An 11,932-nucleotide genomic window follows, 5' to 3' on the forward strand; every position below is an offset into this window, starting at 1 on the left:
AGAAAAAGGGTCAATTGTGAAGCACATTAGTGCCGGTTTGAATTTGAACCGGCACTAATGTCACCATTAGTGCCGATTCCAACGGTGTCGGGTGGTTGGTGCGACATATGCCAATGGATGGCTTATCATTGTGGGAGCCAATAAAACATCGCCGGTGCCTAGAAACGGGATAAGGCGAAGACATACACGCCGGCGAATCTTACCCAACTTCAGGGCTCTCCGTGGAGATAACACCTCTAATACTGCTCTGCGGGGTCTCCGCATGATCACTAGCTCGAAGGGTAGCTACAGAATGCTCCTTGAGCTGTTCGGTGAAAGGATGAAGGAGGGTCAGGCTAGCCCGCTCCTCTTCTCCTTGTGGTGTTTAAAATCTATCCAAAGAGCGATCTCCCCTGCATGGGATCCCTGGGGGGTTTATATAAGCCTACCCCCGGGGGTACAATGGTAATCCGGCTGGGCGTGGGCCCCAGCCGTCTGTGTCTACGCCCGCCGGCTTCTCCGCCGACTGGTGGGCCCGCCGGCTGCCAACCCTTTGGTCGACAGGCCGGCCCCACCGCCCGGGGGTCTTGTCGGGGGCTGGTTACTGTTACCTTGCCCCTGGTGACGATGGCTTTGTCGTGGTAAGCATGGCTACAGTGCCGCCGCGAGGCGGCTCATCACTGTAGCCTCACCTTCTCTTGTCTCCTTAATGAAGCACCTACTTGGAGGGAGAAAGTTGGGCGGCTATCGGAAGCCGGCCATACCCTAGGCCGGCTGCGGGAAGCCCGACCCCCTTTGGGATCTCCCTGACCAAGGGGGCCCGCCACCCACGGGTCGTACTAGCCGCTCGCCGTGGGTGACGTCACGACCATCGTGGCAACAGTGCCGCGCCGGACGGGGATGGCCGCCCCGTACGGTGCACCGTGGCCAGGCGTGCGCCGGGATTCGGGGGTGGCAGGCTTTACTGTAGCCACGCCCCATCTTGTCGCCGTTATGTGGGTGCAGACTCTGAGGGCAAGATCTTAGCCGCCTGCTGAGGGGCCGGCTCCTGGGATCACAGAAAGTGGATCTTTAGGGGACTGTCAAACAAGAAGTGAAAACTATTACTTAGAATAGACATTGTTTCTCTTTTTTTATCGGTTAGATCAGACATAGTTAAGACATTTCTGAGTCAACATAAGTAATGAAGATTCAGATCCTAGTGTGGAAAAGGGTTGACACGACAAACACATACAAAGCCAGGTTCTAACAAAGCTGCCCCAATAAATTCAGTAAACAGTCAGATATTGGCAACTTCATAGCATCAACTAACTTGAGGTGGCAAAAATAAAATAAACTATGTGCCTTTTATTGCAGACTACGGGTAATGCGGATGATCTACTGCATGTAAGGAGAATATCACAACAATCAGCTGATTCACCGGCTATAGGAGCAATCAGTAAAACGAAATGTAATCCTAGTAGAACAAATTTATGACATCAATGAATACGAGTCAGGTTACCAAATCAAACCAGGGACCAGATCAGCAAAGTCAATGGATCCTAATTGAACTCTAAGATCTGAAGACTCTTCATGAAACTTGAGAAAGGCCAACTACAACATGAAACCACACTACTTACATGATGGATGTGATACCAGACAAGAAACTAAGTAAAAATTGATGCATGGATCAGGGAGGCGCTCACCAGATCTCGAGAACTGAGGGAGATCTTCGCAAGCACACTCCCGCAGAGAGGAAACAGAGAGAAGCTGAGAGCGAACATGTATTCGACATTTCTGCCATTTCGATACATGCATGACAAAGAGTGGCGCTCTGTTCTTACCACGACACAAGCAAGAGATGACCCCAGATGATGCACTACTTCTCCAGGTCGCACTCAAGGCTCAACCAACTCCACGGTATGGACGATGCCCCCTCCTTGCTCTGTCCGAATGGCGGGGTGCAGACTCGGAAGCCCTGCATATTGCAACTTGAGTTAATGCAGCAGCAATACAAGGAACTGATATCAAGCAGAGCACAAATTGAGAGAAAGTTGCGGTCCAGGAGCTGACCTTCCAAGGGAGCATCATGGTGCGTCGTGGTGCCTTCATCTGGAATCACAGGTCGGGTTCTGGGCTACTGCTTTGCTTCCCCATATAGCACACCAGGTTCTCCTAAGATAGCAAACTGAAAACACAAAACATTGATTAGGGAGTTGGTACATAAGAAAAGGAATTCATGCACGAATGGCATATACAATTAAAAAAACAGGCATCACATATTATTAGAATTGCATATTAGATGGCTGCAAGGTAAGTGTTTCTTCATATAAAGTAACTATAATTAGCACCCAACAGCTAGATAGCATATGGTGGAGAAACTAGTTTCAGCTTATCCAGAAATACCAGCGTTGTGCACACCAGGATAAAATCAAAGAATCCAAGAACAAGACACTTGGAGCAAGCAACTGATGTAGTAAACAAGCTTTGATGATGCTAAATGCAACAGGTTTGCATAACCTGATTCACAAGGCTTCGAGTAAATCGAGTGCCAAGGGGAAAAACAGAAGCCAAAACCAAGAATTGCAAGATTTAGTATAAAGGATATAACTCAGCATTTAGATATTTCTCGTAAGATTGCGCACTAATCCAACACGATATACAGAAGGTGTCCTCATAGCTTTACTAATACCTGGGAGTATGGATAGTGGGGTATAGAAACAAAATCAATCCATTGTCATGTTCTAGGAACTAACTATTAGAGTACATGCTCAGGATATAAGTGGAAGCAAAAGAATATAATGAGATGTCACCATACGTATGTGCATAATAATTGTACTAATATAATCTGACTTGATTTCTTTCTTAAAAAAATTCTTATCAACATGGCTGTCACCATACGTATGTGCATAATAATTGTACGTATATAATCTGACTTGATTTCTTTCTTAAAAAAATTCTTATCAACATGAACAAAGATCATCTAACCAAATAAACTAAATTTTCAAAAGTTATGTGACTTCTGAAAATTCAGTTCATTTAATTGAACTAAAGAGGGCCACAGAATACCATACAGGGTGCCCATTTGCACTCCTACACTCTAACACACACACACACAAACACTATGGAGACTTTTGAGAAATTCAGTAAACTCAGTGAAATTCAGTAAACATGGAGTAGAGAAGAGAGGTTCAGACTTCAGACCCAATGTAGGCGCTGGTGACGGAGATGATACAGGCTGTAGGACTTGGAGATGAGCTACAGCAGTGGAGAAAACTTGTAGCCGCCGCCACTGCTTCCAGGTAAGCAGGCGCGACCCACTGGACAGCCGAGCCACGGTGTCGCAGCAGCAGCAGCAGGTGTTCAATTAGGCAAGCAACAAGCCGCATGATTTGCGTTCAATTAGCCGATGTTGAACAGGACCGCCTCCCCTCCATGGCTTGCAACCACCATGCACCTTTCCTGGCTGGTATGATGAAGTGAAGCCCTTCTGCTATGCTGTAAGGATGGAAACTTCCCCTGCACAAGGACAGGAGAAATATGAATCAACTACACATACCTTGATGAACAGAATCAACATCACTTGCATCTCAAAACTAGGCGCTATCACATCAGCAATGTTTCTTTTTCTTTTGGCAGAAATATCCTCACATTTGTAATAATAATCCAATCAGGGTATTTTACATCTGATAGTAAAGAGGGGCATTAAGCAACTAATTTAGGCATGGATCAATGAAACCACCAGCTACAACAAAGTCACAGCGAACAGGCTACAAGTCCGCTGCATATAAACACATGCTAGAATGGCAAATCTGAGAGGCGGGATCTAAATATGCAGAGGTGATAGCGCCTAGCATCAATTACAGTATTTAGCACAAAGTCATTTGATTGTAGCAATTCGGGCCAAAGCATAACACTAGTAGAACACAAAAAATGACTTGATGGCCATGAATCATAGCATGGTACTGCTGTTGCACAAAGGCCACAAACTTGAGAAGAGAGAGGAGGGAGCCAAAGGGGATGGTGTTCACCATGGGAGTTTTGTGTAGTTGACGCCGTGGACAGGCGCCACCGCGGTTGTGGGACGGCCATCCACTGCCGTCACGCACGCGGTGGAGGAGGCCGCCCGAGGGAGGCGCCGCGCACGTCAGTCCCATAGCGACCGAGCGCAGGAGCACCGTCCATAAGGTGGAGATGCATGTGGGAGGGAGGGAGAGGACGAAGCAGAGGCACCGGAGTTGGAGCCGCCGCCGCCCCCGTAACCCTAGCCACGGGGAGAGGTCGTGGGTGAGCGCTCGAGGCGGATCTGGCCGGAGGGAAGGGGTGGTAGGGTAGGGTGCTGCAAGCCGGCGCGAGACGCCATGGTGGACCTTGGCATGGGCGTCGAGGCGGGCATGGCAAAAGCGCACGAGGAGGAGGCCGTCGAAGCAGGCGGCGACCTGGCCCGAGACGAACCCGCTGTCACCGGCCCCGGGGCGACGCGGGTGGACGAGGTGGGTGGACGACGCGCGCTGGATCAGGGCCCACGAAGGGCGCGGCCGCGCCGTGCAGAGGGAGCGGCGGAGGCCCGCGGCCACGGTGAAGGCGCCCGGTATGCGGCGGAGCATTCTGTTGCGGGTGGGGCGATTCGGGGCCGATGCGGTGGTGGCGGGACGACCTAGAGACTCTGGGCAGCGCGAGAACACAGATCTGGGTGGGCGCCGCTGCGGGACAGGGAGGAGGTGGCGGCGGCGAGGAGCCGAGGAAGGAGGAGTGCGGGTTAGGGTTTGGGAGGGATGGGATCGGGGGTGGGTGGGAGACGAGAGGGGGTGTGGGAGGGATGGGATCGGGGTGGGTGGGTCTGTGGGGTTTCCCCTTTTCATTTTCTTTTTTTTCTTTTTTCTTCTCTATAGATAAATGGATGGATGGATGTGGGATGATGGATGGATGGATGGGCGCCATGTCATCAATCCGTGTCAAACCAACTCCACCAATGGGAATAGAGTATATGTGATTTGTGTATTTTAATTTGTTTTTCTTCTACTTTTGCACATGATTTTTTTTAAATGGTCTCACATTGTGCACAGGTTTGTATCTTGAATGACCAAAAATGCTGACTAAGGAATTTTTCATTTTCTTTGCACGAAAAAATCATTTTCCATTTTTCGAATGCCCAAAATGCGGTTTTTTTGTGAAGAACATACCAAATAATTGTTGCAAATTGGACCAAAACAATTTTCCAAAATAGTAGACCATATTTAATTCACAATTGACCAAATGGTAGGGTGTTAAAAGCTTTTATCCACCTCTCATGAAAAAGACAAATTTCTGTCGATTCAGCTGGAAGCGGGTCAAATTTGAACTGGAGATGCCTCATAGTTTGCTTTTTATTTTTTTCAAAAATCATTTCTAGGTACATAAGTATCTATTTAATCAGAGAAACATCAAAAGTTTTGCAAGATTCAACCACTAGCTAGGAACGGCCAAGCCCGCCGTTTTGACTGCATTTTGAAACGGGCATAAAAAATTCAAAAAAAATCAAAAAATTGGGAAACATTCGCATTGTGTCATTATATGTGACCAAGTTTCCAGAAAAAATAATAAACTTGTAATACGGAAATTATTTTAAAAAAATGTTCTCAGAAATGAGCTATCACGCGTGAAGATTCAAGGTTTTCAAGCCAAATGATAAATCTTATAGCCACATTCATGGCATAGTTTGTTCAAATGATCTCATATTGTGCACAAGGGTGTATATTGGAATGGCACACAATGTTGCCTAAGGAAGTTTTCATTTTCTTTGGACGAAAAAACCATTTTCCATTTTTTGAGTGCCCAACAGGAGGTTTTTTTGTGAAGGACCTCCCAAATAATTGTTGCAAAATTGGACCAAATAATTTTTATAAAATACTAGGCCATATTTAATGCACAATTGACCAAATGGTTGGGTGTAAAAAGTTTTGATCCACCTCTCGTGAAAAAGACAAATTTCCGCCGATTTAGCTGGAAGCGGGTCAAATTTGAACTGCAGGTGCCTCATAGTTTGCTCTTTATTTTTTCCAAAAATCATTTCTAGGTAAATAAGTATCTATTTAATAAGAGAAACACCAAAAAAATTCCAAGATTCAACTGCTAGCTTGGAATGGTCAAGCCCGCCGTTTTGACCACATTCTGAAACGGGCATAAAAAATTCAAAAAAAAATCAAAAAATTGGAAAACCTTCGTATTGTGGCATTATATGTGACCAAGTTTCCGGGAAAAATAATAAACTTGTAATACGATAATTATTTTAAAAAAGTGTTCTCAGAAATGAGCTATCATGTGTGAGATTCATGGCTTTCAAGCCAAATGATCAATCTTATGGCCACATTCATGGCATAGTTTGTTCAAATGATCTCATATTGTGCACAAGGGTGCATATTGGAATGGCAAACAATGTTGCCTAAGGAAGTTTTCATTTTTGTTGGACGAAAAAACCATTTTCCATTTTTTGAGTGCCCGAAAGGAGGGTTTTTTGTGAAGGAACTACCAAATAATTGTTGCAAAATTGGACCAAATCATTTTTATAAAATACTAGGCCATATTTAATGCACAATTGACAAAATGGTTGGGTGTAAAAAATTTTGATCCACCTCTCGTGAAAAAGACAAATTTCCGCCGATTCAGTTGGAAGCGGGTCAAATTTGAACTGCAGCTGCCTCATAGTTTGCTATTTATTTTTTCCAAAAATCATTTCTAGTTACATAAGGACCTATTTAATCATAAATACATGGTTTGGTGGTGATACGTCGAGGTTTGGGCGGTGGCCGAGGGCCCCAACTCTAGAGCGCGTAAACTCGCATGCCCGCCGCGTGACCTTGGCATTGCCATGTGTTCTGGGCGGCATAGGCATGTCTAGTAGGTTGGGCACTCCGCAGGTAGGTGCTAGGAAGAAAATTACAACATAAGATTCTCACGAGGAGACCGATTGATGCTCAAACATGAATTAGCAGCGAAGTGATTGATTAGCGGTACGGGGAATGCACATGGCCAATGGGCGTGAGTTTTGGCTGAGGATGATCATCTACTAAGGAGAATGTCTTCACAAATTTTTAGCTCAAAAGGAGGATCATAGGTGGTACTTGCTTTGCAAAGTACCACGCTGGACAAAAATATGAATGTTGAAGCTGGGCTCAAAATAATGAATGGAGTGAGCTGAAATTTTGTGGAGGATGGTTATTTGGGCATAGGAAAGCATTGTAGAAAATTGATACCATTTGGACATGCCAAAGTAGTACTTCCTTCACAATGCTCTTCTATGGACAGAAACTTGGGAAAACTAGTGAGAGAGATTGGATGAATGAAATGAGCTCAAAATTGGTGTAGGTAAGTTACCTAGGTATGGTCATGCGCTGGTAAATTTTCAGATCATTTGGGTAAGCCTAGCTAGTACTTACTTCACAAAGCTTCTCTCGAGGTAGAAACTTTGGAAATTTCCCGAGAAAGATTCACTAGGAAAATTGAGCTAAATATTATCATGTGGCAATGATTTGGGTATGGAAGAGTGCCCGAAAAGTTTGAGGGTAATAGGAGGGGTCTATATAACACTTGCTTTGCAACGTGCCAATTTGGCCATAAAATATAAATTGAACCTGGGCTCGGATAGATGATTTGACTGAGCTGCAATTTGGAGGAGGGTGATAATTTGGGCATATGAAGGAACTATATAAATTTCATGTCATTTAGAGATATAAAAAAGGTACTTCCTTCACAATGCTTCTAGGTGGACAAAAACTTTGGAAATTTGCCGAGGAAGATTTGCTAGGCAAATGGAGCTGAATTTTGTCATGCGGTAATGATTTGGATAGGAAAGAGTGCCCAAAAATTCTGAGGGCAATCAAGAATATATAAATAGCACTTCCTTCATAAAGTGTTGTTGTGAACAGAATAGGAAAATGAATATTGTTGAATTAGTTTTTGAACTAGGCAAGGAAGGATTTTTACATATTTGATGAAGATATGCCCCAAAGAATTTATGAGATTTTTTTGGGAATTTTGGGAATGATATAAATATAGGTTGCTTCACAACCTAGGGCAAAAACTGCCACATGGACATGACACATAGGCAAAACTGATGAGATGGCGCCTAGTCATCACAACCCACCACAATCTACAAGGCTATGACCATCTATATTGGTCATTAACAACTATAAATAAGGCAGCGGACTATCACTGTTTGCTTTGTGACCATTTCGTGTAAGGAAATTACGACCTTTCTGACCAAAATGGTCGCAATGGTTTAGGGTTTGAAGCCCCCTGAACAGATTTTGACCAATTGGTCTAAAATGGTCATAAATTTATGACCAATTCTTCGAGGGTCACTGACAGAAGGTCATAAGTTGACATATTTCTTGTAGTGATGGTGAAGCGACCAGCCCGCCTCAACCCGATCGTGCTTCCCACAACGATGCCGAGACTCGCCAGCCGGTCACTCCTCCAGCCGGCACCGCCGACTCCGCCATCCTACCCAACTCGCATGTTGTTCCCCTGGCTTGATCCGCTGTCCTAGCTTTCCTACTTGTTACTTCTTTGAACAATCTTTTAAATTTGCGCAGTTCCACCCACTGGGGGTGTATTCAGACTATGTTGAATGTTGGCCTTTCGAAGGTCTTTTGTGTAAATATTATGCATGTGTTTGGCTTCCGTTTATGTCTACTTTTTATCCTTTGGCTTTTTCCTTTGACGCCTTCCCTTGGCCGCCGCCTTCCCAGCCGGACAGCTGCTCTGCAGTCTGTGGCCGGAGAAGGACTAGGTCCTTTTGGGAAGGCAAGTACTTGAGCTTTTTCAGATTTGCAGCAAGGTGAACGGGAAGCCGGCCAGCCGACTGCTCTGGTAGTCGGCTGGCGGGGTGGGAGGCCGGCTCGTGTTATATAAGTTCGTTAGTCCTTAGCCGTTTTTCGCGTGGGCATCCTTTCCTGCCCTCGGCTCTTGCCAGTCAGACAGTCGTTTCTTCGAGCTGCGACTTTTGGCAAGAGGGGGCTTGGGTGCCAGCACACTACTTGTCTGGCTGCAGGTGGAACTTCAGATATAACTTGAGGCAGCGAGTCCCCGGGCCGACTGGTCGAACCCGGTGCTGGACGAGGAAAGCAAGTGTAGCAACATAATCGTATGCGTGATACTCATCTTTCATAGATAAAAGAGGGTAGTCCCCGAGTACTCCTCGGGGCACCCCTTGTCTCATACTTAGTACAAAAGGTAGTGTGCTACGTACTGCTTTTTAACTGTAAAATCTTTGGAGGAGATTGGCGTTCCACGGTCGGTCCGACTCCTTGCCGGAATCGTCTCCCTTGCGTGCCTTCAGCTTCTGCGCATCGATTAGGTAGTAGGAGTCGTTGCCTAAAGCTCTGTTGATGATGAAGGGGCCCTCCCAAGGGGCCGAGAGCTTGTGCTGGCCGGCTGTTCGCTGGATCAGCCGGAGCACTAGATCGCCCTCTTGGAAAGATCTTGGCTTGACCTTCCGGCTGTGGTAGCGGTGCAGACCCTGTTGATAGATGGCGGACCAACTGAGAGCTAACAGCCGGCCCTCTTCCAGCAGGTCAACGCCGTCTTCTCGTGCTTCCTTGGCTTCCGCCTCCGTGTACATGGTGACCCGAGGCGAGTCGAACTCGATGTTAGTTGGGATGACGGCCTCGGCACCATATACAAGGAAGAAAGGGGTGAAGCCGGTCGATTTGTTTGGGGTAGTGCGCAAACTCCAGAGGACGGCTGGCAGCTCGTTGAGCCAGCAGCCGGCCGAACGCTCCAGTGGCACGACCAGTCGGGGCTTGATGCCGGAGAGGATGAGGCCGTTTGCTCGCTTGACCTGGCCGTTTGACTGCGGGTGGGCAACGGACGCTAGGTCCAGCCGGATGCCGCGTGTTGCGCAGAAACGTGCCAGGGCTCCCTTTACAAAATTTGTGCCGTTGTCGGTGATGATGCTATGTGGTACGCCATACCGGGTTATAATATCTGCGATGAATGTGATGGCAGTCGGCCCATTCATCTTTTTGATCGGATTCGCCTCAATCCACTTGGTAAATTTGTCCACAGCGATGAGCAGATGCGTCATGCCGCTGCATGCCGTCTTGAACGGGCCCACCATGTCCAGTCCCCAGACGGCAAAGGGCCAGGTGAGGGGGGTGGTTTTGCATGCAGAAGCCGGCATGTGTTGCTTGGAGCTGAAAACTTGGCACCCTTTGCAGTTTTTTACTAGTTCCTTGGCGTCTTCCAAGGCAGTCAGCCAGAAAAATCCGTGGCGAAAAGCCTTGGCGACGAGTGATCTTGATGCTGCGTGCTGGCCGCATTCGCCTTGGTGGATGTCCCTGAGGATTGCTATGCCCTTCTCTGGTTCGACGCAGCGCTGGAAGACTCCAGTGACGCTGCGCCTAACAAGCTCTCTGTTGACGATTGTGTAGGCTCCGGCTCAGTGTTGAACTTGTCATGCCGAGATCTCGTCAGTTGGCAGCTCTCTGTTTACTAAGAAGTTGAGGATGGGCTGGGCCCAGGATGGAGCTGTGACTTCTTCTATTGTCAGGACTGCCACTGTGATAGGGGCGGGTGGGCTGGGTAGTGAAGAGTTGGAGTCGGAGTCGACCATCGCCTGTTGTGTTGATGTAGTCCCCGGGCCGGCTGCAGTAGTCCCCGGGCCGAGTTCCGAATTCCCCGGGCCGGGTGCGACTATGGCAGTCCTCGGGCCGCCTGTTGGAGTCCCCGCGCCGCCTGCTTGGTTTCCCAAGTCGGATCCGACTGCGTTGGGGTCAGGCGGCACGAAGATGGAATCAGACTCTGGAGACGGCTTGATAGACGGCTTGAGGAGGCGGTGGAGAGAAACGCCGGCTGGTATGGCTTGCCGGGTGGATCCTACTCGTGCCAGGGCATCCGCTTGCATGTTGTCGGCACATGGTACATGAAGGAACTCACATCCTTCAAAATATCCACTGATTTGCTGGATGAGGAAACGATAGCTCGCCATGTTTGCGTCTTTGGCGTCCCAGTCACCGGATGACTGTTGGACCACCAAATCCGAGTCGCCATAGCGCAAGATCTGGCGGATGCCGAGTTCTTTGGCTAGCCGGAGCCCATGTATGAGCGCCTCGTACTCGGCCACATTGTGGGAGGCGGCAAAATGAATTTGCAATGTATACTTGAGCTTGTCACCCTTGGGAGAGGTGAGGACGATGCCGGCTCCCAAGCTGGTGTGCATCTTGGACCCGCCGAAGTGCATCCGCCAGTGAGTGGAGTCGGGAGCCGATGGCAGGTATTGGGTTTCGGCCCAATCGATGAGGAAGTCGGCCAGTGCCTGGGATTTAATGGCGATGCGGGGCTGGTAGAAGATCACGTAGGGGGCTAGCTCAATGGCCCATTTGGCCACTCGGCCGGATGCGTCCCGGCTGCCTATGATCTCGGCAAGCGGGGCAGCACATACGACCGTAATGGGGTGTTCTTGAAAATAGGGCTTGAGCTTCTTGGCAGCGAAGTACACACCATAGCACATCTTCTGGTAGTGTGGGGAGTTCTGCTTCGAGGTGGATAAGACTTCGCTTAAATAATACATCGGCCTCTGAACCGGCTGAGCCCGGCCTTCTTCTGGGCGCTGGACTACGATGACAGTGCTGACCACCCGGCTAGTAGCGGCAATGTAAAGGAGCATGGGCTCCTTTTCAACCGGTGCCGCCAAGACAGGTGGCGTGGTCAGCATCTTCTTTAGCTCGTGGAAGGCTTGGTCCGCCTGGTCATTCCACTCGAAATGAGTGGACTTCTTCATGAGTCGGTAGAGGGGGAGGGCCTTCTCTCCGAGCCAGCTGATGAAGCGGTTCAGGGAAGCCAAGCATCCGGTGAACTTCTGGACATCCCGCAGCTTGGTGGGAATCTCCATTCTCTCTATGGCCTTGATCTTCATTGGGTTGCACTCGATGCCGCGTTCGGAGACCAGGAAGCCTAGGAGCTGGCCGGCTGGTACTCCGAACACGCATTTCTC

Source organism: Triticum urartu, chromosome 3A (genome assembly GCF_056163025.1).
Source record: "Triticum urartu cultivar PI428250 chromosome 3A, HENAU_Tu73, whole genome shotgun sequence".
Taxonomy (NCBI): Eukaryota; Viridiplantae; Streptophyta; class Magnoliopsida; order Poales; family Poaceae; genus Triticum; species Triticum urartu.